The sequence below is a fragment of the Macaca fascicularis genome, chromosome 12 (genome assembly GCF_037993035.2).
Source record: "Macaca fascicularis isolate 582-1 chromosome 12, T2T-MFA8v1.1".
NCBI classification, from domain to species: domain Eukaryota; kingdom Metazoa; phylum Chordata; class Mammalia; order Primates; family Cercopithecidae; genus Macaca; species Macaca fascicularis.
The window spans coordinates 136,119,102-136,132,670 of NC_088386.1; the positions used below are offsets into that span (position 1 = coordinate 136,119,102).

A 13,569-nucleotide genomic window follows, 5' to 3' on the forward strand; every position below is an offset into this window, starting at 1 on the left:
GACGGTCCCCCAAGGGGGAGACTGGGCTCTGTGCCCATGGGGTGGGTCCTGCCACCTTATAAATACTCTTCCGTGGCAGTGAGAAGCCCCTAAGGAGCACTGCTGGGGCTGGGGGTTGGGCTGGTGACAGCGTGGCCCCAGTCTGGCGGCAGGCTGGAAACAAGCCAGGGCTGCCCGAGCTTCCCAGTGCAGGCCTAGGAAAATTGCGAGCCTCTACAGGGCTCCTCCCTCCCTCCCAGCCTCATCCACCCCCTGCTCCTTCCCTGAAGGTGGGCCCCAGCCAGCCAGCTGGCCAGGAGCTCCCACAGGGAGCTATGGGTGCGGGGCTCCAAGGCCAGGGCCCTGCCTGTCCTCGGGGGCAGCTGCCTCAGGGTTCACTCGGCAGAAGGGACCCTCTGAGTTCATATTCTGCCATCATCTTCCAGCACCAGCTGCAACCAGCAGCTGCTAATGCACAGAGGACACCCCCAGGGAGCAGAAGGGCTGCGGACGCAGCCCCTGTAGCTTGGCCCAAGTGCATCAGTCCCTGGGCTCATCTGCAGTTTCTCCCACTTCGAGGCTCCTTTCTTCGCTTCCCCACCCCAGGTCAGGGATCCAGGCATGTGGTCTGTGGGGTGGGCTGGGAGGTGCTGGGTCTGTGCTGGCCAAGTGGAGAAGGATAGGGGCTGTGCCAGCCAGCATCTGTCACCCTAAGGGTTGTCCCAAAGACACCCCAAGTGCTGGGGTCACTGCGTCATGCTCCGCAGGCCCTGCCCCACCCTCTGCAGGGCCTGACCAGGCTTGGAAGAGAGAAAGTGGACCCATCTCCCTCAACCGCACACCTGTGATGATGATGGCCCCTCCTGTCCCCGCAAGCTCCCAGCTGAGCCTTTCTGTGCATTTCCCAGTTCATCTTCAACACCAGCCCTGGGGGAGGTACCATTGTCCCCTGGTGAGTATGAGGGGACAGAAGGGCTGAGGTCTGCCCACAGTGAGCCACCAGCAGGGGCAGAGCGGAGTTCTAACTAGAGCCTATCAGATGGCAAAGCCCAGGTGTAACAGTTTTCCATGCTGTGTGACAAAGAGCCACAGCCCTGTGGCGTAGGCTCTGCGGCCGTGAGGCTGGGCAGGTCAGCTGGTCCTCTGCCCAGGGTCTCACTGGGCTTCTTAACAGGTGTCGGGACATGGCCTCTTCAGACTGCTCAACGGGAGGAGACTTCCCGGTGTCCGAGTCCCTTTGGGTGGGTGGCGGGGGGACCGGTGGGACCAAGGCCTGGGCTTTGCTGGCTCTCTCCCAGAGCCCTCAGGTCCCGGAGGCTGGCCCAGGCTCCCTACCCCATGGGGTCTCTCATGTGGCTACTTCCTTCCTGGGGTTTCTCCCTCCAGTCTTCTTGGACAGAATCCTGTGTGCTGTCTCCCGTCTCCTTTGCACGTTCTGCAACGGAAGCAAGTCCCGTGGCCCTGCTGCTCCGCACACTGCCTCCTCACGGCGCAGGCCTCTGTCTGCCTCGGGCTGCATTCCTGACCTGTTTCCCCACCAGGCTCCTTTACTGAGCCCAACAATTAGGTCTGCAGAAGGAATCGTCCAGCAACGAGGCCACCACATGCCACAGCCCGCACCGTGCACCTCACTGGCCACACACCCTGCTTCTGTCTGTGCCTTCTCAAGGCCCCACCCGCCTGCAGCCCCTGCCCTCTGTCTGCCTGGGCACGCTGGAGGGCCCTCCCAGTAACGGGCTCCCCAGCCCTGCACCTTGGCTCAGCTGACCTGGCTGAGATGGTCTCAATGCTCACAGGGGCAGTAGGGAGACCCCATGCTGCTCCTGCAGGCTCCCCTGACCTCTGAGTGGGGCGGGCCCGTTTCCGTCACACTGAATGCATTTACTGTTTCCCATTGGTCTGAGCCAGCGGAGCATTGAGACCAAGCCGCACAGGGCCGGTCTGGGAGGAGAAGGGGCTCTTGTTTCTGCTGGGTCCTCAGCAGCTGCGCAGTCTCCTCCTCCCCGGGCCTCCCTCCCTCCCAGGCTGCAAGCCAGTGGTTGAAGATTTTCTCTGGAGGCGATTCCAGATCTGGCCTCCAGGGACTCTTGAAAGAGTTTCTAGCACAGCCCAAGTAGCCCGTCCCACCTGCCAGGTAGGCAGGGACCTTCCTGAGACACAGTACAGGGGAGTAGGCATTACCCAAGGAGTTCTGGCTGGGGGCTCCTGTGGGTCAGCTCTGGGGACCCCAACACCTGCCCTGGGGACCTCCCCTCCCCACCTCCTGAGACACTGCTGAGTCCCTCTGTCAATCACACTTCTGGATCTTCCACCTCTACCAGGCCGGCCAATCAGATGATGCCACCTCCTCCCCCACTCCCCATCCCACAGTCATCCCTGCAAGGGTGGAATTGACACACAGGGAAATCGGCCCAGCTTGGGGTGGAGGAGATGTTGATGAGGATCCTGGGAGAAAAGGCCACATCTTCCTGGCCATGGAGACTCCTGGGATGGACCCTTCTTCCTTTGACCCCCATAAAAGAGAGTCCTTGGGAAAGGAGAAGGAGGGCTGAAGAGGGAGGAGGGATCCCAGGAGAGCACAGTCCAGAGCACTGCCTCGGCAGTGGAAGACCCCAGCCCGGCCACACGGAGTCTCGAGGCTGAGGACAGACAAGGGGCCCGGACTGGAGGCCCTTGGGTGCAGTTTGCAGCAGGACCAGTGGGCACAGGTGCCCAGGATGAGAGCCACAGGCTGACGGAGCCCTATGTGAAGGGGTGGAGGAGGTCAGGACAGAGGGGGACCCTGGGGAAGGGTCAGGACCCGTGCTTCCTGGCTTCCTTCTGCCATGGAGAGGAAGACACCATGGAGCCCACTTTCTGGTTTTTGAAGCCTTCCTGGCCACCACACTGTACCATTTCTGACCTGCCCAGGTGGGCACCAGGGCTGGGGCTGACCACGGAGACCCCTAGGGTCAGGCAGCAAGTCCCAGTTGGTGCCACACTGGCCCCCACCAACTGTGTGCAGAGCCCTCACCCCTGCTCAGCCTCGCTGAGAAGAAAGGGTGGGCACAAACCCTCCGCCCCCACCCATAAAGGGCATGAGGAGAGGGCCTGGCACCTCTAAGCCCAAGCGGCTGGCAGAGAAGGGGCAGCAGGGACCTGGCTGCCAGTCCCTAGAGACGACCCAGCCTGCCTATGACCAGCAGGGCTGTGACCCCCAGCCCAGCCTGGGCTGACCACACGCCTGCAGGAGGCCACGCCTCTGGGTAGCGATGGGAAACCACAGCCTCAGAGCAGGTGGGTGTGGCCTGAGAGCCGACTCACGCTGGGCTGCCCGGGGTCAGTCACGGGCTGGATGAGACCTTTGTGTGCTGAGCCTGGGGCTCCTCACACTCGAGTGGTGCCCTGTGGCCTCACAAAGCAGCCTCAGAGGCCAGCCTGCCATCCCCTCATCCCACACGGAAGGAGGCCAAGTCCTCAGCGGGGGTGGGGCTGGTCACCCCCTGGCCACGGATCCCGGAATAGCCGACCTCCGGCCCCCATGCACGGGTACATTCTGTACGTCCAGGGTGGCTGGCGTGGGTGGTGGCTGGCCCTGAAGGCCAGGGGCTGTGTTCCTGTGGCCGACTCACTGCCCTTTGCCCTTGGTGAGCAAGTCTTCCCTGGGCCTGGCTGCTTCTCTGTAAGACGGAGGCCCAGCAGGGTGGGAGGGGACATCGTGACCCCGCAGCACCGAGAGTACTTTGTAAGATGGGAAGTACCGTGGCTCTGCCAGGGCCATGGTGACATCGGCCATTCACTACCGGCTGGGACTGGCAGATGTCCAGGGACCAGGCGAGGAGGGAGAAGGGGCCTCTCTGCACCTTCCCTCCCCAGCGCTCCCTCCTTCCCACTCCCACTGGCTGTCCATCTGCGAGCAAGCCCTGGTTTAGAGATGGGGGTTTGTGCTGGGCAGACAGAATCAGCAGTGGCTCCTCCCCCGCTCCTCCCCCAGGGGTGCTGGGCTGGCCCTGGGGGTTGAGGGTGACCCAGAACTTGCCATTGGCGGCCCAGGGACCCTGTCCATCCAGCTCACCCTGGAGCTGGGTTCGGGCACTGTAACGTGTTCCAGGAGACCTGTCGGAGTTCAGTACCATCCACTCCATTAGTCATAATTATTTTAATTAAGAAGATAAGAAACACAACTCATCAAAGGTTTAATTATAATTAACAGCTAACGACACTCGGATGAGTCACTGGCCTGAGCAGGTGCTAGTTCACACTTCCCGGTTCACTGGGTGGGCCGTGGGAGCCGCTGAGACGTGGCCACAGAAGGCACATCTCCCCAGGACCCGAGAAGACGACAGAGCCCCCACACCTCCCAGCACCACGCAGAAGGGCTGGGCCCACAGCGGCTACCTGGGTGGTCACTCAGCCCTGAGCTCAGAAGTGCCAGGGCTCAGAGGACACCCTGCTATTGCCACCGGGCACCCTTCACCATCTCTGAACAAGGCCTGGGATTTATCTGTGACCTAGGCCCCCACAGGGCACAGTGGTCGACCCTACATCCATGTACAGGGAATGTTGACTGTGGCAGCTCCGTGTTCACGGCCCTGGACACTCAGAAATAACTGTGATGTGGCCCTGACCTCAGTGGTGTACAAGGAACCCACTGAAGGAGACCAAGGTGGGGAACCTACTGGGCCTAATGGAAACCCCAGCTGGGTGGGTGGCGGCCGTGCAGCTGGGAGTGAGAGTGTGAAGGTGCCTGGGGCCAGAGACAGTGCCGGTGATGGAGACAGACAGGGTCTCCCTGAGGAAGCTGGGCTTAATCCTAACAGAGGGAGGCGGCCTGGAGGCCATACAGGGAAGAGGGGCTCCGGTGTGGAAAGAGGATTTCAGGACTGCCTGCGCTGCAGGTGGGTGCCGGCCGCCTGGTCTAGCCTGATCTGGCACCCTGGTGGTGCGTACCGTTGGAGGGGCTCCCTGCCTCTGTGCTGTGGGCCTTCCCGTCACAGGGTGGGCTCGCAGGTCCTGCTCATCCCTGCATGGGATGTGGGTGAGGTTTGCTCTGAAGAGGCCAACGTGAGCTTCCTAATCCAGCCGGACAGAAAGTGGGCAGAGGGGCGCCGAGCCCCCGGAGGCTCTGGGAGTGGGAAACCCCCAACCTGCACGAGGTCAGGTGCCTCCTGGGATGGCCCTGAGGACCGTGGCTGTGAGGGGCTGTCACTGCAGCTCATGGCAGCCAGCCCACCTTCCCGTTCAGAAAGGCTTTCCAGAAGGGGACGGCTGTGGATGAACAGACAGCGTCCTCCTGTCCCATTTCCATGCCTCTGACCACCCTCCACCTCTTCCCCTCGTCCCCTAAGCAGGTGTCCCTGTGAGGCGGCTGCATGGCCAGCGGGGGCTCTGGGGGAGGGTCCTGACACCTCTTCCGGCACCCAGTGGCTCCTGGTTTCCCTGGTTTGTGCCTGCTCCGCTGCTGTCTCTGTCTCTGTCTTCATGCGACTTCCCTGCTGTGTCTGTCTCTGCCACACTCTCTTTTATGAAAACACAGCCATTGGATTTAGGGTCCACCTTAAATCTAGAGGATCACACCTCCAGATCCTTAATTACATCTGCAAAGACCAAATAAGGTCACATTGTTAGGTACCAGAGATCGGGGTGTGGCTGTGCCATTTGGGGGGGTGTCACTCTATAACCCACCATGCACCCCTAAGCTGTGTGACCAGCAGCAAGTCCCTGTCCTTCTTGGAGCCTCTGCTCCCTCACACGTGAGCGTGAGCCCCCCTCAGAGGGACGCCTGAAGGGATCAAGTGAGTCCCACGTTCAGTGTGGTGCCTGTCATGTTGTCTAGGGTTCTCTGGGCTCTGCGAACCAGGAGGCAGAATTAGGAGCAAGAACTAGGACCAGATGGATGGGAGCTGACACTGTCCCAGTGTGGCCAGGGACACAGATCTCTCCAGGACCTCGATAGGACGCCCTGGGCAGAGGCTGGCATGTCGTCGCCCCGTAGGCTCACGCCTTCCCTGGCTCCCTGGAGGGAGACAGGACGAGGTCACTTCCAAGGGTCCTTCAGGATCTCACAGAAAGTGCTCTCGCTTTATTGCACCTCCATTCAAGCTGAAAGAGATGGCCAACCAAATTAGCCCAGGATTTAACAGGAATTGATTTTAATTTAAAGCCCTTTGAGTGCTTTCTCCTCTCAGATGAAAGAAGAGTAGGCTGAGATGTGTCTCCTGCTGCCCCATAACTATATCTGAGATGACCCTCAGCCCCACGTCGTCTCCTCCAGAGCTGACTTTCAGCCCCACGCCGTCTCCTCCAGATGAGGCAGCTTTCCTCATTGTCTCAGGGTGGTGACTGAGCTGCACCTACAAACTGCAAAGGAATCTCATTCTTCTTTTATTCCAACCCAGTGCCATCGCACACACTCTGACACATATTCCCCTGCACTAAGAGATGAAGGCTGAACTGAATCTTCCAAAGCAGTGCAACACAGGGGCTGAAACAGGGGCCTGGGGCCGTCGTCCCCCAATCCAGGAGAAGCGACATCCGAGAGTCCCCAGCTCAGACACTTCCCTCTGGGGCAGTGTGCCATCCCTGTGTGTGAAGGAGGACAAAATCCCAAATGCCCTGGCTGGGAGATTCTGGAGTCAGGAGCTCAGTGGTACCACCTTGGGAAGTTCAAGTTGAACACCTAGGAGACTTAGAGCTGGCACCGTGTTTGGGTCCTGCCCGAGGTGAGCATGGCGCTGTGTGCTTAGGAGAGAGCCTGAGTCATGAGGATCCCCATGCCCCAGGGGGCCCCTCTTTGGCCCTGAGCCCCAAATCCCATTAACCAGGCAGGTGAGACCAGGGACATGTCTGTCCCCTCCGAGACCCAGGCCCACATGGTGTTCCTTCCTCATGGTGGGATATGCAGGCAGATTGACCAAGATGCTATTGAGGCTGGAGTCCCAGGGCTCTCACCCACACAGGCTGGCCAAGGACCTGGGAGGAACTTCAGGCCCCACAAAACGTGAAACCATGGCTGCCCATCCTTCTTCTCCCAGTCCTTGAAATCCATCCATCCAGCCTGTGACTCTACCCCCAGGCCAAGGAGCACAGCTGCAGAGTAAGGCTCCTTCCTGCAAGGTCAAGCTCTGGAAGGTGACCAGAAACCCTACCCCTACCTCCCTTCCTTAGCCATGACCTTGACTCCCATTGCACTGAGAAAATCAAGGCCCAGAAGCCCCTGCACCACTTCCTCCCTGTGCAATAGAAGAGGGGTTCGCACCGGCCGGGCGCGGTGGCTCACACCTATAATCCCAGCACTTTGGGAGGCCGAGGTGGGTGGATCACGAGGTCAGGAGATCGAGACCATCCTGGGTAACACAGTGAAACCCTGTCTCTGCTAAAAATACAAAAAGTTAGCCAGGCGAGGTGGCGGGCGCCTGTAGTCCCAGCTACTCAGAAGGCTGAGGCAGGAGAATGGCATGAACCCGGGAGGTGAAGCTTGCAGTGAGCCAAGATCGCGCCACTGCACTCCAGCCTGGGCAACAGATCGAGACTCCGTCTCAAAAAAAAAAAAAAGAAGAAGAAGAAGAGGGGTGTGCCCTTGCCCCCATCACCCACCAGCATCCCCTTCACCCTGGTCACAGCCTTGCACCATGGGGCACCGCTTGCATCTCACCCCAGCCCTGCCCAGTTCCTCTGCCCTTGGCAATTTAGCTGCTCCAAGTGCCTCCTTTCTCAGAAATGTTCCCAGACCCTGCATCCCGCCAGCTATCTTCACCTTCTCCCGCTCCTCATGGTCAAGTCTTTAAAGGACCACCTGTGTTTGCCATGCCTTCTTCCTGCCCTCTCAGTGACCAGGTCTCCAGGAAGGTCTTTCCTGAGCAGGTGCAGGACACACCTCTGAGGCCCCCTGCAGCTCATGCTGTCTTTACTCTTGTTTCCAGAAGCTCTTTTCTCTGCTCCCAGACCGAGTCTGGAATTTGGAAGGCTGACTTTTAGAAATGATTATGCCATTTGATCCAAGGGTTTCAACTGCTCACCTTAAGCCTGGAGCCTAGAATAAGAAAACTCTAGACGTGAAGGATCTGCAGAAATCATGTGGCCCCAAATGCTGATGACACTGTGCAAAGTGTCATGAGGGCATGAAGGTGGTTTTTGTTATGAAAGTTCAAACCAGGGCCCAGAAGGGGGAAGCGACTTACCCAAAGACACACATTGGCTTAGCTGAGCTGGGACTGGGCGCCACAGTCCTGATCCCTGGCTTCACCCTGTCCTGAGATCGCTCTCGTGTCACCAAATTTCTGCCTCTTTCCATGACAGCGCTCCACCTTCTCATCCTTACAGCTTCCAGAGAGGCAAGACAAAAGCAGTTTTCGTTGCTGAATTTCAAACATAATAAAAAGAAAAGTGCTTTCAAGGACATAGAGTCTCTTCAGATGGTGACTCCCGCAGCCTGCGATGAAAGTGTCTTGCTTTCTGCCCAGGGAGGTGCCTGTGCATACCTGGAATTGTACACATTCCTTCTGATCATGTGTCTGAGCAAGTTTCCTCCTGAGATCAAAGTTGGCAAGGTGGACAGGCCCCTTTGAAGCTTTACAGGGGTTTGCAGAGAGGCAGGTCCTGGCAGCCGCAGAGTTTTTGCTCCCAAGGAAGAAAGAGGAGGGAAAGCGGAGCTCCAACACCCCTGAGGAGGGCTGTTACCTTCAGAAATAGTTTTTCTCCATGGGAGCGCTTGCTGGCCACTCCCAGCATGGCTGCACTCGGGCCGCACATGTGGTTTCTGCCTGTCTACCATTCATTCCCTTCCTTAGGGAACGGCTCTCGGTGTTTGCTCCAAAAATGACCCTCTCCGCAGTCCAGCGGCCCTGGCCACAGACACATAACCCAGGCTGGCCAGTCAGTACTGCCCAGCTCTGGAGACAGTGACTGGATGGGCACATGACCCAGGCTGGCCACTCTGACTCCTGAGAGTCTTGGAAGGTTATTGAAAATAGAGAGTTGCTCTATGCCTGGAGCTTCTTATGGCCCCGTCACGTCTAACTGGAGAGACAGCGTGCCCAGGAATGAAGCTACCCAAGGGGAAGCAGAGCAGAGCTAGACAGGCAGATGGAGACAGTAATCTGATGACAGACTCACCTCCTGGCTCCAGCTGTGCCTGAAACCCATATGCCCCTTACATTTTCCAATTGCATAAACTAGTCAATTGTCACATTGCAAGTTTTGAAACAGATGTTACTCACTTGCACAGGCATGAATCCTGACCATCGAGCAATGGATTTGCCACAGGCACTAGACTTGGAGCAATGGTGGCCAGCAGTGGTGGAGCAGCACATGGAGGATCCCACAGCTCACTCTTGCTCCAAGGATGGAGCAGCTCATGGGAGGTCCTGCTGCTCGCTGGCCCCCGATGGGGAGCAGCTCATGGGAGGTCCTGCTGCTCGCTGGCCCCCGATGGGGAGCGGCTCATGGAAGGTCTTGCTGCTCTGGGTGGCCAGGAGTCCCCTCTACAGAAGCCTGGTGCTCAGGAGCGCTGCACCAGGCCCCACAATGTCCTTGGGTGATGTCCTGGTGCTGCAGGCAGCAGGTCAGGGCTCAGTGACCACAAAAGTTCGGGGTGCCCACAGGAAGGAAAACGGACCACTGAGAAAGCTGCCAAAATGGGATTCTCCCAGGAGAGCCTCCAGCCCGACCGGCGCCCCTCAGTAACCTCCTGAAGCCATGCAGCTGCAGGTCGGGGCGCGGATGTCCTCAGTGCTGTGTGTGTGCAAAGACCATTCGGCCCGCATTGGACGGAGCGGCGTGGCCCCCTAAGATGCTAATCAACCCCGGCCAATCATCTCCAGCCACAGCCACCCAGGGCACGTATCTGCAGCCCCAGCTACTTCCTGTCACTCACGCGTGAGCACACACCGGATAGAGGGTGACGCGGGTGGTGCGGTCCGCCCAGCTTCCCCGCAGGCTTCGTTCCCAGCTCACCCACCTCCACACGCGTGCGCGCACGCACACACACACAAACACACGCGTGCTTGCACACACACAACCACAAACATCGTGAGGCCATGCAGCCCTGGGTTTGAGAACCAAAAAGCCAAGAAATGGTGCGTGGGCTCAGCAGAAATGACTGTCCTGGGGGCTGGAACGGACGATGGGGCGACACCATCAGCCGGCCGTAAACACCAGGCTCACACTGGCCTATTTTAAAAACAAACGCAAGACAAACTCATCCCTTCCTTCCCGCTTTCCACCTCCCCTGTGAAATCTATTTTAAAAGATCAGAATTTTCTTTACATCCACCTCCGAAATGTGCTGCGGGAGATAAGTGGGGCATAAACACATGGGGGTGCCGGGGGCGGCGGAGAGCGCAGAGCGGGAAGGAGCCGGAGGGATTCGCAGCCCGAAGTGGAGGCTGATTTCCCAAACCCTCAGATTCACAGCAGCCTCAGACCCTGTCAGGGGAATGTGAAGGAGCAGCCTTCTGGACTCCAGAGCTCCAGGCTCTCAGGCACCCTGAGCCCCTGACCTTCTCCACACGGGCCTCCTCCAGGGGCTTGAGTCAGGAACCTGGAGCAGGGCTTGGGGAGTGGCCAGTCCCTGTGCCAACGGGTGGAGGCCAGCACATGTGACACCACCATGCACTAGGGCCCCAGTTGGCCTCCCCAACACTCTGCAGAGCTCACCTGTCGGGTGACAGAGCACTGTGTCTGCTTTCCATCTGGACACGGAGTGCCCCATCCTGGCAGGGACCCTCACTGTCGGGAACCCAAACCCCAGCTCAGCTGCAGTCCCACTCACCCCCACCGGGCAGCCCTCATGCCCTGGGTCAGGAAGATGCCCGCTCTGCCCAACTCACAGTGTCCTACACCATAAAGGAGGCACCGGGGTCCACAGAGGGCAGGAGACACCAGCCTGGGGAGGGAAACAGCCCACAGCAGCTCCAGCTTGGAGCCGGAGACAGAGCTGGAGACGGGAGAGTGGTGCCCCGCAGAGCAAGCCGCCCTATCTCCTTGTCCCTCCAGTTGAGAGGTTCATTGGGGTCCCCCCATCTGGTCCAGAGAGAGTGGCCCCTGTGCAGTGCCCCATCTCATCCAGTGGACCCTGGGATGGAACTTGGGGGCTGGACAGTGTAGCTGGTGCCTTCCCTCACCCTGGCTAGCTAGACTGGGGGTCCACCTAGGCCATGGAAACAGCTCCAGCCAAGTGCCACTTGGAGCTCACAGGTCAAAGGGCTGACACCCTCACCCAAGGGCTCCCTGAGAGCCCCTGGGAGCCCCTGCTGCTCTTTCCCGAGGGAACCCACTCATCCTCACAGACCTGGTCCCCCAGGTTGATCGCCGGCTGACTGTGTGTCCCTGAGAGCTCTGGGAAGGGGCTGAGTGTGTGTGGATTCACTCTCCTGCCTGAGCCCTGCGGCACAGACCACCCTGCTTTGGGTCTGGTTCAGGGTTCTAGGGCTCTTCAGCCCAGCACTCCCAGGGAGCCCCACCTTTGAGGCCCCATGGAGCTGGATGTGGAGTGTAGGGGTCCCCACCGCCCTCACGGCCTGAGGCCTTGAGGAAGAATGGGTAGGGCAGGCCTAGTGAGCCCCTCCCCAGTCAGCCTTTTGTGTCCCCCATGAGCAAGAGGAGGCGGAGAGCGGGGGAACTCCACTCATGCTCTTGACCGCAAGGCCAGGTATTGTTCCTCCCAAGGCCAAGGGTAGACAGCAGCCTGGCCCAGGCCCATGCCAGGGCCCTTCTGGGAAAGGGAAACACGGTCTATTTTTGCTCTCTGACAACACAACAGAAACAGCCGCTGTGACTTATCTCCACTGCTGAAGGACTGAGGCAGCCACACAGCTGGCTCTGTGCCCTGGCACTGCGCAGCCCCTCCCTCAGCCCCAACTTGAGATAAGAGTGGCGTCAGGGAAGGGCTTCAACCAGGCCAAGAATACCCCCCCCCACCTCTCACCTCTCTGTGGTCTACACACCTGAGTCAGCCCCTCCCAGAATTCCTCCAGGACCCCTGCCAGGACTTCCTGGCCTGAGCTGGGCATCCCCTGGGAAGTTTTTCGCAGCCCAGCTAGGATCTCACTTCTTTGTGCAACGCCATCTACTCTTAGGGGGGCTCCGTCAGGGCTGCCCTAGCTCCCCAGGGCCAAGAGCCCTCCGAGGCTCCCTCCTGTGTCAGAGGCCGGGAGTCTGGGTTTCAGGAAACCCCAGGCGGTGGCCCCTCCTGCTGGAGGAGCTTCACGTCTTTCCTCTGAGGCCTGAGTGGAAGTGAATTTGCCAGATAATTTTAGCACAGAAATGAGCACTCAGAGGAGGGGCAGAGCTTAGAAAGGTCAGTAGGGATGAAGAGAATGCCCATGAGGGGCGCTGTGGCCTGCAGGGCCAGCCCTGGCCTCCTATGACCAGCAGCGGCCCAGACAGCCATCCCCACACTGCTCACTGCACGCTAGGCCTGCTGGAAACCTCGGAGCCCCAGCAGGAGGTGGGTAGCCTGCCACACAGCCATGACGTTGTCCCCTTTCTCACATGGCAGCCTGGAGTGGGTGCACCCTGCCAGGCTGGGCAGAGCTGGGGAGGCCACACGGCCACCTGGGATGACCCTGGGTGACATCCCAGAGAGGTGATCAGAAGGCCTCAGCTGTCACTTCCCTGCCTGGAGGGTCATCAGGCTAGTTTCTGAATCCAGGGACTGAGCCCACATGATACAGCTGAGCTCCCCCCACCAAGGCCCATGCTGGGGGTCACAGAGCCCTCTGGAGGAGTAACTGTGACCGTGTCTGGGCAGTGTGGAGCCAGCAGCCTGGAGATGAATTCCTGCAAGGAGCTTGCCTGCAAGGGCTCCCTCTGCTCATCACAGTGAAGCCTGACCTGGGGTTGTCTCTGGACACCTCCTTTTGTCTTCTTTTGATCAAGGTGCGGCCAGTGGTGGCCTGCAGCTTCCGCCTAAGAAATCAGGGTGCTGGGCACAATAGGCTCTGCACTGTTGAAGGCTACATGAAACAGGAAGATGGCCCAGGGTCTGTGGTATTTTTCACCCTGTGAACATGAAGGTGGAGAGGCAGAGTGAAGGTCCTTTTGAACTTTGCAGAAGAGGCAGCTCCCTCTCTGTTCTCCAAAGCTTCCTTGGGGTGAGTTACATAATAAATGGCAGCAAATCCAGAACCTGGATTGGGCACTGAGCACCTGCTGACCTGATTCCATGGAGTATGTCTATGGTGCTGTGGCTGGCATGAAAATCCCAGCAGGCCCTGTGTGACTGGATCAAGTTACAAGACTGTGGACATACAGGTGACCTCGTTGTCACCACCTGCTTGGAAGGAAATTTTACATAGGGCATAATGCACACATGCTCAAAGGCACAATCTGATGAGTCTTGGTAACTTTATATTCCCAGGGCCAACGGCACAATCAAGACAGAGCATTTCCAGGGCTCCAGAAGGTTCTCTCCTGCCTAATTCCAGTCAAATTCCAGTCAATCTCCACCTCTACGGCCAAAACTTTTCCTAATTTCCATCAGCATCCATGAGTTTTGCCTTTCCTTGAACTTCATGTAAATAGAATTACAAAGACAGCATTGTTTTGTGTTTGGCTGCTTTTGAGGTAGGAGATGGGACCTGACTCTGGAAGCAGCACTTGAGCTGTGTAC

General features: G+C 58.8%; 1 long non-coding RNA gene across 2 annotated transcripts; it reads right to left on the reverse strand.

Annotated features, from left to right (window-relative positions):
• Nucleotides 1–4,102: 4,102 nt before the first annotated feature.
• LOC135966656 (uncharacterized) lies at nt 4,103–8,418 on the reverse strand. Of its 2 annotated transcripts, none has more exons than XR_012420984.1 (2): nt 8,139–8,418; nt 4,103–5,555 (listed from the first exon to the last, which is right to left on the reverse strand). It is a non-coding gene; the product is annotated as an uncharacterized lncRNA (long non-coding RNA). The 2 variants fall into 2 exon arrangements; XR_010580173.2 differs by having other exon boundaries at nt 4,103–6,318; nt 8,139–8,270.
• Between the last annotated feature and the right edge of the window lie 5,151 nt (nt 8,419–13,569).